The following is a 16,781-nucleotide window of genomic DNA, read 5'->3' as shown; positions in this document are numbered from 1 at the left end:
ATGCACGACACTTGTACATCGCTAAAATCCGCTTAAAATACTTAAATTCAGCAAAAATATCAAAATTCAGCAACTTGGGCCTTGGGCCTGGTGGGTTCGCACAGATCTGCAGCCCAGCCCAGTCCATCCGCGCGGATGGGCTGATCCGCCCCAAAGCCCATTCGTAAAAGCCCATTCCACCCTTAAACCCCAATTTCATTCTATAAATACAAGGCCCATTCTTTACTTCCAACCTTCCACACCCACGTTACTCTCTCAAATTGCTGCTGTTCAGAATCATACGAAGCTCACATTAGACACTCTAAGTAAGTGTTAATCCTCTATTCTTCATCTATTTCTACTCCTTTCTTTCGATTTTACAAATATTTAACAAGATTCTTCATTCCCTTACACTTAGTTTCACAGATTCGCATAGGCAATCTGTATTGAACTCTCAACTATTGAGGACCAAGCTAAGAATGAAGTTAATCTCTTTTCAAAACCCGTTTTTCCAAACTTTCAGATTCAAACCTTATTGAAACCGAGTTCCACCGAGCTCACAAGTTGAGAAAATAGTTGTGGATTCGTAATGGGGCTGATTTCAGTCAAATAGAGGGCCAGTTCAAGCAAAACCGAGCTGATTTACCTCAAGAACAAGTCCATCAGCACGAATCAACAGTCGATCCGTACGAATAGACATCCCCATTCGTACGAACTGGCATTTTCCCATCCGTGCGAATGCACTGTTCATCAGTTCTGACGATTTCCAAACGTCAACTGACTTCCAGGTTGCTATACTTAATATGGTTAACTCTGGAACGTAGATAGTAGTATTTGTATTCTATATTCCTTTTTGTAAACGTGACCAACCGATCAGCTTGACTGATTTGTGCTTTGGTGTTATATAATGAGGTTCAACAACCTACATGCATGACTTCTATGAGACTTCTGTTGACACTGACTACTAATATACCAATACTCCAACTAATAACAGTAACAGAAAACACGAACTTAACTAATTCATAGTTAAAACATTTAAACGAGGTTCTGTCCGACAACAGTCCGTTCGCACGGATGGACTTCTCCCTTCGCATTGATGGACTTTCCCCATCCACACAAACGACGCATCCGTCACAAACAGCCTCATACGAACTGTTCGTATTTCCATTACTGGTATTCTGATATCGTGCCTTCAATCACTGATAATTAGAATACACTTCTGTTATTTCTTGTTATTGTCCTAGATAATACTAAGTACTTAAATTCCGTAATCTTAATCCTCCAACTCCAACTCACACCTTCACTTACCTAGTAGGGTAACCTCGGTGTTCCTGTACTAGTCCCATCTTAACTTTGGTGTTCTCGTACTACATTCGTGAATTCCTACCAGATCTACGCTCACAGGATTAATTCGAAGAACTAAGCAAAACTGTGAGTATACTTGAACCCCTTTTTCTTTTACCACACTTTGGGGTGTAACATGTTAATCTATTAAACTTACACTCATACTCATATACTAAATGCACAAACAATCCTGTATGCATACGTTATACTTGATGCTCTAATCTGGGTTTGTACGTTTTGTGTGGAACTTGTCATTAACTTCGTACGAGCCTAACCTTAACATGTTAGCGCTATAGGAGTAATGCACCGCCTGTGAACGTTGGGTTATGTTAAGAGTTTATTGCGTTTAAACTTTGGGTTGACTAGTTTATGCAAATTCCAGTTTATTGTTGATCTTGTTTAGCTAGCTTGCCATGTGGATTTGTTTAAACTTATTTACTTATGTCACACCCCAACCGATGGCGGAAACATCGGGGCGTGGCACTGAGCGAAACAGATTGTCCAGAAGTTTCCATAACAACTATAATTACCAATTATTTAAAGCAACATGTCCCATACCATGTCATAAAAGATAACATAATTATTACAGACAAGATCTAGTCAAACTGTTCTGTTTCGACAACTCAGATTTCAAATATAGACAATTGTTTATTGGTTTCTAGACCTTTCTTAGCCTCGATTTCACAGCAAGAAAAGCACTCAAACATCTTATGCACCTGCTACATACGTTAAAGTAAAAGTCAATACACATAGTGTAAAGGTGAGCGTACAAGTTTACTAGATATAATAGAGTTCGAAATTGATTACGCATAACCAGCATGTACACAGTGTAAAATGAGGCATGTTAGTTATCAACATGAACCTATCGATACCAATGACTGAGGGTTGACTGCCCAAGGCAGTTCGTAATACACACTCACCACTGTGAGCCATGTAACAAATTGTCCTTAACAACCCCTGAGTGAACAGGTGCTGAGTCCAAACAAATAGTACTATCGTTGCTAAGGCAGGTAGACAACATTCCATGTGTAAACATACCAAACAAGCATTCATTAAGTCACATATAACATGAGGTAACAGTTAGCGTTTAAAGTATTTCGTAGTGTGTTCGCTGTGACTTAGATTAAGTAACGTAACACCCAAAAGTGCATAAAGCAAAAAAGATATCGAGTATACACACAGCGATGATGGATTGAAGGGGCCGCTAAGAGCGAGATTAGCCTGATCAGAACGATAGCACAAAAGATAAGCGGTGCGTAAAAAGGAGCAAGTGACAGTGGGTCAGACGACAATCCGATCGGGTGACAATCCGATAGGGTGGCCGGTCGATCGGGTGACAATCCGATCGAGTGGCCGGTCGATCGGGTGACAATCCGTTCGGATGGTCATCCGATCGGGTGACCATTCGATTGGATAGTTACCTTGTTTGGGATGGATGTGTTTGTGTATGATCGCTTGTGCTTTGAAGTTTTCGTTGTAGCATTTTGAAAACAGAGAAGTATCTCTACCTTTCAGGCTGGTCGATCGGACAGCGGTCCGATCGGGCGACAATCCAATTGGTAGGACACTTCAGTGAGAATAAGTTCACAAGAGTTTGTCACTCGATCGGATTGTAGTCCGATCAGGTGGCAATCCGCATGCATTGAACATGTTGAAAATTGTTTAAGTGTTGAAGTCTAAACGTCACATAGTCGAGTGTAATCCGATCGGGTGGTAATCCGATCGGACAGCAATTCGTTCAACGTTCAAACCTCAATTGTTGAAATGAACGTTAAGTGTGGGACCCAAGGTGCAAGCCGATCGGGTAGCAACCCGATCGGGTGGCAATTTGATCGGACAACAGTCCGATCGAACAACATTCCGTCCTGGTCGACCTGATCGTCTAACACTTGGTTGTTTTTGATAGTTTTGTAGTTTTATCGAGACGGTGTGACAACGTGCTAATCAACAGAACCCCATCCTGACCCCAGTGACCCGATCGAACAGGAATCACCCAAGTTCAACCAGTTAACCGGTTCAAGATGGTTATTCTTGACTAACCCGAAATCGGTGGTCTCGTGGATAGAATCTTGATCTTGAACCAACACAACTCTAAGAATGAGTAGAAGGTCAGAACAAGCTCCGATTCTATCGGTTTTGAGTGCATTGAGTGTAAAAGAGTTGAACGAAATTTAGAAACCATCTTTCAATCCTTTTTCATCATGAATATGTTCAGATCTATGAAAGATCTTTGTCTATTTGTGTGAAAATCGTTCAGGTCTAAGTTGTTCTTGGTGGATTGAAGCCAAAACATGAAGTTCATAAGAACACCATGATGACATCACCCTAGAACACCTCAAATCTAGTGATTTCACGGTTAAAAGTTAAGATTTAAAAGATAGAAAGGTGTAGGAGTACATGTAGATGAAGAAAGTACAAGATTTAGGTTGAAAACTTACAAGAATCGTGAGAAATCTGAAGAAAAGTGGGCAAGAAGCGTTGGTCGGACAAGAGGTGTAGAAAAGATAAGTTTGTGATGTTGACAGGGGTATTTATAGGGTTTCCATAAAAGGAAAGGGGGAAGATGTGGCTGGTCGATCGAGTGGCAGCCCGATCGGGTGGCACCTCGATCGGGTGGCAGTCCGATCGGGTGGCAGCTCGGTCGGCTGGCCACTCGATTGGAGTGATTTGTGCGACGAGTTTTGTTGTTTCGATTGCGATTGCGAGCGTTGCGATGCGATGGAGTTTCTTATTCAAATTACTTTTAATCCCAACTACTATATCTAACATATAATCATCCTAAACATAAACATAAATAAACATAAATAAACACGCACAAGTAACACATAAAGGCGCACACATACGTAAAACAATATCCAGAACGTGTAATTCGAGTTGCGAGTGCGATTGCGATAAGCGATAAAGTGATAAAGTGATAAAACATGCCATAAACAAGTCATAAACATCGACAAATAGCGATAAAACTTCGATTATTAATAAGTACTCCACATAATACAACTAACGTAAAAGCATGAAAAGACTAACTACGAGTCAAAGAAGTCAAAACAGGAATTGAGCAAGGAGTGACAGATCGCAATTAGCAATCTTTTCTTCCTTTGACTTCAATCTTGACTTTGACTTTGACTTTTGAAACACGGGGTGTTACAGCCTCCCCTAGTTAAGGGAATTTCGTCCCGAAATTAGGCTTCAGCCGTAACAAAGAACTGCGGGTACTTTGCCTTCATGTCGCTTTCGAGTTCCCAAGTGAACTTTGCACCTCGTTTGCCTTCCCATCGGACCTTCACAATGGGGATGCGTGAGCGTCTGAGTTGCTTGGTTTGGCGGTCCATGATTTTGACAGTCTTCTCCACGAAGTGTAGTGTTTCGTTTACTTGAAGATCCTCTAGAGGTACGAACAGATCATGCTCAGCCAGGCACTTTCTGACGTTAGACACATGGAGAGTCGGGTTGTTGCTAAGTTCCTCCAGTAGTTCGAGTCTGTAGGCCACTTTTTCGATCCTTTACAGAATCTTAAAGGGTCCAATATATCGGGGCGCGAGTTTCCCTTTCTTGCTGAATCTGACCACACCCTTCCAAAGTGACACTGATGTGCTTGAAGTGGTTCAATTAAATTAACTAAATTAAACCCTAAACTAGACTCTCTAAGCTTTAAATTTATAAAACTAAGACTCTCTAAACCCTAAACCACACGACCGGCAAGTGTACCGATCGATGCAGTATAGCCTAAGGAAGTCCGAGTATCGAACCCAAGAGACTCTAATAAATTACGCTAATGATTCAATCTAGACTTAGACTGACACGGACTTTAACTAATTGTTTATTTGATGGGGAGGGGTGGTTTCTAAAAATCCTAAGAATGTAAATAACGAATAACTATATTAGCTAAATAACTAACACAAACTCGAACGAAAACTTTGACCAGTGGTGATGAAGACTACCTAGGCTAGACGCAAGCTAAACTCAGAATGGATTTCTATTCGAAGATTTTGTGGTGTGGAACCGTGATCTTTGGATACTAAACCTATTAAGACACCACTAGCCCCTCAAACACTCTCAAGGCGATTCTTGTGGCAATACCTAGGCTATTACGCTTACCGGTTTTCTAGATTTCCTCACAGTCCTCTAGTTTCTTGAAAGTGCCTATATAAGACGCTCTACCTCACAGCGCGAACGTCTAAAGCAACGACGGGTTTTAATCTTGGTTTAATAGACAATGGAATGTTAAGGACTTATAACCAAACCGAGACCTATTAATAACCTCGAGCCTCACAGCGACAAGTTTAGCAGAACACTTGATTTTATTAAATTACAGAATATTACTTCTAAGGTTACTTACTCGATTTTCACCCTAAAGGATTAATGATCTATTACGTGATAAAGACCGTCACCTAAATCAAGAACCCTAGCACAACCCTATTATGTGATAAAGACCGTCACCAAGGATTATACGAAGCAATGAACAGTAATAAAATAATCACCAAGCACGCATATGCACCAAGTTAAATTCCCGAAGCTTTTACAATACAAGAAAAATCCACAACCACGCCAAAAATCGAATAAAGAACCAAACTTTATTTGACTATTGTCATTAGTCTAGGTAGTTTATGAAGTTTAGCCGGAAAACATGGTCAAGAACATAATCAAAATCAATATATATTCTGAATTCATTGTGCAACAAAGTTTAAACAAACGAAAACGAAGGAATAAGGATGATAAAACCCGAATCTTCACTCCCGAATGCTCCAAGATGTTACCCGAATGATTCCACGCCTCCAAGATGCTTCAAGAATGTTTCAACAGCCTTCAATGGTGCTAAGGAACTCCAAAATTCCTCCCCTTTACGGCTGTTGATGATGATGATCTTTTATAACTTCAAAAACCCTACTAGCCGTTGCCTGTTGAGTGGATTGCACGTTTTAACCTTTCTCGCGGCACGCGTAACACATAAGTGGGAGTTTACGCGGCCCGCCTCAATGTCATGCTCTGGATTCAAGTTTTAAGTTCAGGCGGCCCGCGTAATAAGTGACTATAAGTTTACGTGGCCCGCCTCAATGCTCCAGTATTGATTTTCGCTTCGTTTTCGCTCCCGAGCTTCTCGATTTCTGTTCCAGCCTTTCGCCTTTCCAGATTTTTACTTATTTCTACTCCTTTTTGCTGCTAAAACCTGGAAAACACAAAATATCAAAAGTATGTACATTCTACGCTAAAAACGGACAAAAACAACTATCTAACGACTAAAACCGGACGCGAATAAAGATGTATTTTGCAATACATCAAATATCCCCAGACTTGACTTTTTTTTCGTCCTCGAAAAAGAATTGTGCAAACGGAATCATAGTCGGAATAGTCGATCGGGACAAAAGTTTAAGTTATTTTATTAAATCGACACTCGTGTTAGCCGCGATTGCAAGTATAATGATCCTCTTAAACCCAACCCGGTTCCAAGCCCTTATCATGCAATTTAGGTTCAAGTTCGGTCAATCCACCTAGGGTCTCACGCTAAGAATTGCAAGTCCACCTAATCCCCCCTCTAGCTTATAGGACAAAAGGAACCACCACTGGGTTATTTCCTAACTGCCTTATACCAAGATCAAGAGAGTTTAAAATCAAATCTTATTCTTTCCATTTTTTTCATCACTTTTTCTCATTTTCTTTTTTCTATCGAGCATAGACGTTGCTTTCCCTAATCCCAGAGGCATTCCGGCTGTAGAGTCGTTATCCCCAACCACAGATTACATAGGCTTCGGTACTTTTTATTTATTTTTGCAAGGTCGATTTCACACATTCTAGGGTAATCCGGCTGTAGAGTCGCTATCCCCAACCACAGACTACATAGAATGGCTACTTTCATTTAGTTTCTAGCTCGCTTATTTATTTATTTATTTATTTATTTTTTCATTCTTTTTCCACGAGATAATGACCAAAAACTCTAACGATCTTAGCTTATAACGGCATCCCTTATACTATTTTTGGCGGTTTCAATTTCCCCACTCTCCCTAGATGAGAACCCACTAGTCGACCAACAATTAGGTATATTTAAGATCAAAGGAACCCAGAACCGAATCGAGCCTACCCGCATATCCCAAACTAGACACAAGCACGATTATTTATTCTCATATTATTATTATTTGACCCCGATCAAAAACCCGACTTTTCTATCATTTTCCATTTTTATTTTGCAACCTTCATATTTCAAAAGACATTTTCTAATTTTTTTAATTTTTTTTTAATTTTCCGACTTTTATGACTCGACTAACTATACTAAGACGCAAGTGTCCCATCCCCACACTTAAATATTGCATTGTCCCTAATGCAAGGATGAAAACACGACTCCTAAAACCTAAAAAAATCGAAAATACGAAAAATAAATAAAATATACAAAGTATACAAGTGGAACGACTTAGCTAAATGAATATGTGAGACTGTCAGTATGCCAGTCGATACCACATATGCCCTCCAATCCAGATGCGCTCAGCAAACTGTACTAACTCGGACACGCGAACGGAAGCGGCACTAACAACGACCTAAACAATCATATCAACCAACAAACATAATATATACCATAATAAGCGTCATAGTCACATCAAGTATCAACCAACCCCTAAAACCCTATCAACCTGTTTTAATATATCAGTACAGACCAAAATATGAGCATCAAAACAGCATAAAATAAAAACATAAACTCCATGGAAGCTGCTGCATATCCTCAAACTAGCATCTACTCCTCATCCGAGCCCTGCTCTTCATCAGCAGGCTCCTCCGCCAATGGCTGCCACGATGATGGTGGTGGTAACTTTAATGAGCAAGAAGAACCTGAATACCAGCCCGCATCTCCTGCCTAACCTGCTCCACTTCCTGTCTAACATCCCTCATCTCCTGCCTAACCTGCTCCACTCTATCATACAAACTCTCCAGAGTCAATGGATCCGGCCTCGGCTCTCTAATGGGGTACTCTCGTGCCGGCAACTGATGCCTCTGAAGTGGCACCTGGTAACACTTGGAAATCGTAGTATGTGTTGCCTCTTCGACGGCTGGATCTGGTGAGGGTGGTGCTGGCAAAACCTCATACCACACTGGCGGATCATCGTATGTAACAATACCCGCCTGCTGTAAACTACCCAGCTCCATGAATGATGGAGCTGGCCCTGCGCGCATCCTCTCTACAGGGAAATCTGCAAACACTCCCAAACTCTCCGCTAATCTCGTAATATAAGGTCCCCCAAACAGCCTAGAATCCTTCCCTCCTTTCTTTGGTCTCACAAACGACCACGCCAACACACTTGCCAAATTCGCTGGCCTATTCTCCACCATACACATCAAACAGAACAGACTGTGGTGGTTTACTTTGTTATCTCCCTCGTGTCGGCCAATCAGTGTCGCCGCCAATATCTTGTGCACAAACTTTAATAAAGGATCTCTGATGTCGGATGCCACCATATTGTTTGAAAATGGCGTATTAGCAATAGTGCGCCAGAACTTTGCCAAATCATCCTTTACTACACAATGCTCCTTCCTCTTCTTTACCTCCCCTCTCAACAAACACCTAAACGTATCAATCTCAACCTCCTGCTGTGTATAAAATCCAGTCCCCACTGCAAACTACGGAAGTGTCATATAAAATATCCTCTTCCCTATCACAAACGAAACAACATCGGGCTCATCAAAACCCCCACGATGCCTATACTGGAATGTGGAGTGGAACTCCAAGGTAAGCTGGTGGTACTGAGGCTCATCACAATCTAACGCCAACCTAAACTTTGGCCCAAATAACTGCTCTAACCTATCCACCTGCCCAAGCTGCCTCACCAAATCCCAGTCAATCCTCCTGAACCCCAACAACTACACCGACTTAATAACATCCAGCCTATAATACTTATCCGTATCAAACAGAAATCGCAGCAACGGGTTGTCCAATAGCACCGTGCTCTGGCTGTGTGGGGTCCCGTCATCCCTATACGATACCTTTCTAAGTGGTGCAACAGCTGGCTGCTCCTCAGCAGCTCCCTGAGCTCTAGTACCGCGCCTCTTGCGCTTCACTCCCGATGAAGATCCCTCACCTGACATCCTGTTCAAACAATTCAATAAACGTGCAAAACAGGTGAACAGTTAGTAAACACAAGCTATTTTTAGTATTTTTGAGTTTTTTTTAGTTTTTTTGGAATTTTTAAGAATTTTTCTGATTTTTTTATGAATTTTTGAATTTTTTATGATTTTTTTAATATAATAATATAATAATAATATACACTCAAACGACGGCCGTATAGCATTTCGTTCACGGCCGTTGTTCGAAACAAGTGACTTATCGCAAAACGAGTTGAAAACAAACCGAACTTCGCCCGAATGGAGACTGAGTACGAGCGAAGCGGTTTAGTAATCAAGTGTAACACCCATTCTTATAAATTAAGGTTTAACGTATATTTTGCGAAATTAATCATGTAATTAATTTTTACATATATATCGGAAATACGGGTTTGTTAAAAACTTTTACAATTTAAGTGATATACATAATGTGATTTAATTCGCCGTTTAGAATAACGACAAAACAACGTTGCGGAAGCTTTGTTTAACGTGTGTTCGGTTCTTGCTCGATGCTTAATCTTCATCCGGGACTCTCGACATTCACCTGTGATCAAAACCAACTTAAAGGTCAGTTTTGATAATTAATTAACTAATACAACGGGGAAATTAGGAAAATCCAACATGGATATCTTAAACCCAAAACAAAAATTCATTTCTAACCTCCACCGTAACTTACGGTGGCACCGTAAGTTACGGTGGCCTCTGTGTTTCAATTTTCCTACCGTACAACAGTAGGCATTCACCATAACCAAATCATGTCCACTGTAACTTACGGTGGCACCGTAAGTTACGGTGGCCCCTGCATCATTCCTTTCCTTTTTGCCGTTTTAGACACGAAAACTTTCGTATCTTTCAATCCGCTTGTCCGTTTAACCTACCGTTTCTTCCTACGTGTTTGTAATTTGATTCTCCATTATATGGAGTTAAAATCTAACATCCGGTTTAACAAAATTTCAGACTTTTAAGTCTTCGGCTTATTACCCTTTTTACCAAATTTTGACCCGTTCGATTCTTATCAAACAAACTTGTTTATTTGATCCTTAATTCATGAAATTTATAATTTCCATATCTCCTATCATATTAGTTTCAAATCACGGGATTCTTACATAATAAAAACCCGTTTACGCTCAGGTTCTTATTTTGACCCGTTTAGAACGAATTATGTACATTTAAGCATCAAACTCTCTCTTCTCTTTCTACACTTCATATTCTCACTTTTAAATAGCCTCTTATATTCCACCACAACTATTTTTGTGGTGGATTTAACAAAATGAACCACATTCCAAATTTTTACCCTTAGGATAGTCAATTTACATGATTAACCCGTTCATAGGCATTTGACCCCAAAAGTTGATGCCTACCACTCTTACATGTGTCTAAGAGTTACATGATGATAATACTAATATCTAAACGACCTCTAAGGGTCGTTTGCCCGATTTACCTATCAAGGGCATTTTCGTCAACTTATTTCCCCCTTTTACGACATTGGTCCCTTTGCTAATGTATTGACCAATATTGCATTTTTAACCATAAATCTATATATATGCGTACCTGGCTCGAGTCAACATATAGACCCGTTTTATGCCTCGCGTTAATTAACCAACATTCTATGGCGTCGCAATTATCCAAATTGCTAATCACTCCTGATAACATACGACTTGACAATCACATTAGTCGATACTGTCAAATGGTGTTTCATCACCATTTGACCTGTTTGGACTATAAGACCAAACATTTACATAAATTAGAATAAAAGCATGGTTTTAAATTTCCAAAATTTACCCATTGCCCCGTTCACCATAAACCATGGTTTTTATCATTTGTACTTGTTCCGACTTGTATCAGTCGTGTCGGAACCCTTATTTTGGGTATTACATCTTTCGCATTCATAGTTTATAAAATAAACACGTGTCCTACATAAGGGTGTAAGTTTTACTTACCTTGCATCCGAAACTCGTTTTTCCTTTACACTTGATTCGCTTGACCCGCTTCCTTCCTAAGCCTTCACCTAGCTTGTCAAGCATCGAACTATAATCATAATTAGTAAGATGATTAGACTAGTCATTATCACACACGACTATTCCATCTTACGAATTCTATGTTGAGTCTACTATTCGACTTCATTATTAGTTAACTTAACTTATCTAAAGTTAACTACTTTCAATCGCATGGTTTACAACATTAAGTCTAAATCAACATAGTATTTAGAACTCTTATCACTTCATATCACGCGTAATTGCCATATCATTCGAATACGCGTTTTCACTCTAAATTTCAATACTCTAGTTCTTATTTAGGCATTTTAACAAACACCTAATGTGCATAATTTCACATATTTACTAACTAATTTATAATTAGTTATTTTCACCAAGATTTATATAACAATCAAACCTCTAAGTCTAGTGTTCATGAATTACATCAAGAACTTATATTATAACAATCAATTTTCATCAATTTAACACTCTAATCCGAGTGTTCATCTTATTGTCATAAAACCCACTTAGCACATAATAGGGTAATTACCAAATCCCTAGTTTTGACAACAATTTATCAAATTTTCTACTAGGGTTTGTTTCTAAACCAAGATATAATCACAATAACACTCATAGATTCAACATTCATTCCAGAATTTTGATTATGATTGTTCATCATAATCTCAAAGTATCACCAAATCATAAAATTCAACATACCTTGTAATCCCCACGACTAGGTGATCATGAATTTGTAATCATGCAAATGATTTGGGTTTGATTTGAGCTTCAATTTGAGAGATTTGTGAGGATTTTAGGGTTTGAAGAAAACCCATGTCGCCCCCCCCCCCCTGCTTCTTCTACGACCAGACAACCCCAAGTGGGTGTTTGGTTTGTTTTTAATTAATCAAGTTTCAAGTTTAAACAAGTTTGGCCCCTCCATTTTCCTTAGTTCATAATTTAAGGGTTTTAACCTACTCATGGGTCACTATCTAACTAGGTTAGAATTATTCCTAGTCAGTTTAGTAGGTTCTGGAAGTCATAACCCGTTTTACTTTAAGTCCCGTTAAATCGGGCCTTTTATCCATTCTATTTTCTTGAAAGCTCTTATTCACTTTTAAATAAATATTAGGATTATTTAAATAAATTCCTAATATTTGCCGGTTTACTTTTACCGCTAACGGTACTTTCCCCGTCTTTAGTATTAATGGGGTTTAATTACCAAACTCGTTTTCGGGGTGTTACAAGTCTACCCCCCTTAAAGAGGTTTCGTCCTCGAAACCTTTTCTTACATAATTCATTGAGTTTAAACTCAATGTATTCTATCCGAGAAATATTTTAAACATTACTTATACTTTTTAACCAATCGTTAGTATTACCTGAAAAGTATGGTAACATCTTTTTGGTTATTAATTGTCTACATATCTCATACGGCATAATGTAACTTCGAAGTAACGTAATCTCGTTATTTCCACTAGTTTAGTTAACTTAGCGATATTCATCGCTTCCTTATACTATCAAATTCCTTATGAATCCGTTACTTTGACCCGTTTTAAGGTCTTTTGGTGAAATCTTTCACTTTTAGCAACAATTTCTTTTGTTTTTAAATTCATTTATACGGTTCAGTTATACCGAATTCACCACTTACAAGAAACCAAATTACTTAAATGACCTTAACCGGTCTCACTAACTAGACTTATTAGTCCAGTTACTTTTTACCGCTCGCTTGGTTATAATGTGATTCCTCTTCACATTGCATTTCTTGACCGTGATCATGTCACGTCACATTTAATTTATATCAACCTTTCATTTTCGAAAAGATCACTTTTCGAATATATCGTCTTGCGCCTATCAGCGTCAAGACTTGAATCTTTCATGCTTACTATTCAAGGAAATTGACAATCCCCTAATTTATTGTTTTCCGTTCTCGTTTTACGCGGGGAATCGTAACAAATTCCCTCACCTTAAACTATTGACCCGTAGGTTCCTTCACTTAACCTCGTAGGCTATTTCCTTAGGCTTTCACCTCTTTAAGACGAGGCCCTTGTGATCCTTTTGCTTTAATTCATGACCCGTGGGTCATTTTGGCCCCGTAGACCCTTGCTCTAATTAATATCCCGTAGGTTATGATGATCCCGTAGGTCATCTTTTATTCGAGTCTTTATTCAAATGTGTATTCATTTATATACGCATATGGCATTAAGGCACCCCTTCTTATGTTTTAGAATTATTCACCTTTACTTTTTGGATTTCATTTGACCTTGACCGTAGTCTAAGGCTACATTGTTTTCTTTCGAATTATCTTTCCGACTTCTTGACTTCTAACGTCAATTACACGTCGGTTTGCCCTACACTTACCGTTACCCGGTTCTTACCTATACTTCTTTACGTCTCATTACCCGGGTTCTTTTATTTTAATGTTTTTAACACCTTTAACTCCTTTACATAGGTTTACTAATATTTCACACTTTTATTTATTCGATTCGCGCTTACTTACTTTAGCAAGTGTCATCCTTTATTAAATTTTGTTTGACTTGTTCGTGTGAAAGTTTCATCACTTATAAATGTCAAACTTCAGTCATTGTTCGACCCATTCAACTTTAAAATAGTTGAGCGTAATTATCAAAATTTCTATTTGCCGTTATCTTATCGTCCTTTAGTCATGACCCAAAAACCCGAGTCTTTTGACTTTCCATATGCGTTCCTGTTTCTCAGTCTACGTATGTGTTTAATTCCTTACCCATCAACCGGGTATTTTACTGAAATCTTTATCATTGCACCCCTTCCGGTATGCATTAAGACTTCATTTCGATTTGCTTGGTCATCTTAGCGAAATCCGTCGCTTTTATTCGACCATGTCTTTTATTCTTTACTTGACCACCATTGGCGGCCTTATTAATTATAAGCGACGATTATCATTGTTATCTTTGCTTTATTACGACTAAAGTTAACAACCTTGGTTATCTTTTTCGTGTGGGCAACACCTTTGTTTTTATGACCCGGCGGATCATCTATACTTTGGTTTTACTTGCCCATTTCGTTCACCATGGCCCTTTTGTCCAAGATGACTTATTTTCGTGAATTTTCTTTTGATCATTCATTTATATCATCATTTACATTAATCCTTGTCCCTTCTATCGGGCTCATTATCCTAATGTAATACGCTTCCGTCACCCGGCTATGTGTTTACATTATTTTCATCTATTTTGTTCATTTGTTTCATTTGGGTACTTTTTAATTTGTCCCATTCACCCCGTCCTTACTACATCGGATGTGAATGTGTCCGCTATAAGAAGTTCATGGTATCATATGCCACTACTTACTTGGCCAGAGTAAGCGATTAACACATGACACGCATGACCTTTTTATAGTTTTCACATCACGCCCTATGTAAGTAATACCTCTGTTTATTTCTCTTGGAAACAATATCCTGGATAGATATTCTATTCAGGTTTTCCCAAGTCTTCAATCTAAATCTGCAACTATCAGTTTCTACGTATTGGTTGCATGTTTATCATGCAATAATTTAAACATGCACTTGGTAAATGCTTGCCCTAACGGGCTTTTCTTGCCATTAGCCTTGTTCGCGACCATCACTCGATTTGGGTCCTTGATGAGCATGCTCTCATTGTCATATCTCGGACCGTTCCATCATCATATCCACAATTCGTTTGACTCTCGTTATCTTCAAACGCGAGTGTCCTTCAATTAAAACATTCACAAAAGTTAGTAACATCAACTCCAATAATCGCCCATATTATAATACAAGGCTTTTCTACTATACGCGTCAATGCGCGAATATCAATCATTTCAATTGGGGTAACGTGTATCACACGATAGCCCTATGTGTTGTTTACAATACTTTAGCATGCTAAACTATTAACATACATGTACTTACCGGATTTGCGATCAAGCCTCGAACAGAACACCAATCTTTATTAAGAGCATAAGGTTTAAGTCCAAGCATAGTTTTCCCACCATACTTGAATCTCTTAAACCAAGGCTCTGATACCAACTTGTAACACCCATTCTTATAAATTAAGGTTTAACGTATATTTTGCGAAATTAATCATGTAATTAATTTTTACATATACATTGGAAATACGGGTTTGTTAAAAACTTTTACAATTTAAGTGATATACATAATGTGATTTAATTCGCCGTTTAGAATAACGACAAAACAACGTTGCGGAAGCTTTGTTTAACGTGTGTTCGGTTCTTGCTCGATGCTTAATCTTCATCCGGGACTCTCGACATTCACCTGTGATCAAAACCAACTTAAAGGTCAGTTTTGATAATTAATTAACTAATACAACGGGGAAATTAGGAAAATCCAACATGGATATCTTAAACCCAAAACAAAAATTCATTTCTAACCTCCACCGTAACTTACGGTGGCACCGTAAGTTACGGTGGCCTCTGTGTTTCAATTTTCCTACCGTACAACAGTAGGCATTCACCGTAACCAAATCATGTCCACCGTAACTTACGGTGGCACCGTAAGTTACGGTGGCCCCTGCATCATTCCTTTCCTTTTTGCCGTTTTAGACACGAAAACTTTTGTATCTTTCAATCCGCTTGTCCGTTTAACCTACCGTTTCTTCCTACGTGTTTGTAATTTGATTCTCCATCATATGGAGTTAAAATCTAACATCCGGTTTAACAAAATTTCAGACTTTTAAGTCTTCGGCTTATTACCCTTTTTACCAAATTTTGACCCGTTCGATTCTTATCAAACAAACTTGTTTATTTGATCCTTAATTCATGAAATTTATAATTTCCATATCTCCTATCATATTAGTTTCAAATCACGGGATTCTTACATAATAAAAACCCGTTTACGCTCAGGTTCTTATTTTGACCCGTTTAGAACGAATTATGTACATTTAAGCATCAAACTCTCTCTTCTCTTTCTACACTTCATATTCTCACTTTTAAATAGCCTCTTATATTCCACCACAACTATTTTTGTGGTGGATTTAACAAAATGAACCACATTCCAAATTTTTACCCTTAGGATAGTCAATTTACATGATTAACCCGTTCATAGGCATTTGACCCCAAAAGTTGATGCCTACCACTCTTACATGTGTCTAAGAGTTACATGATGATAATACTAATATCTAAACGACCTCTAAGGGTCGTTTGCCCGATTTACCTATCAAGGGCATTTTCGTCAACTTATTTCCCCCTTTTACGACATTGGTCCCTTTGCTAATGTATTGACCAATATTGCATTTTTAACCATAAATCTATATATATGCGTACCTGGCTCGAGTCAACATATAGACCCGTTTTATGCCTCGCGTTAATTAACCAACATTCTATGGCGTCGCAATTATCCAAATTGCTAATCACTCCTGATAACATACGACTTGACAATCACATTAGTCGATACTGTCAAATGGT

Source organism: Helianthus annuus, chromosome 12, assembly GCF_002127325.2.
Source record: "Helianthus annuus cultivar XRQ/B chromosome 12, HanXRQr2.0-SUNRISE, whole genome shotgun sequence".
Classification (NCBI taxonomy): domain Eukaryota; kingdom Viridiplantae; phylum Streptophyta; class Magnoliopsida; order Asterales; family Asteraceae; genus Helianthus; species Helianthus annuus.
The sequence above is the reverse complement of the archived record's forward strand: the minus strand, read 5'-3'. Positions refer to the sequence as shown.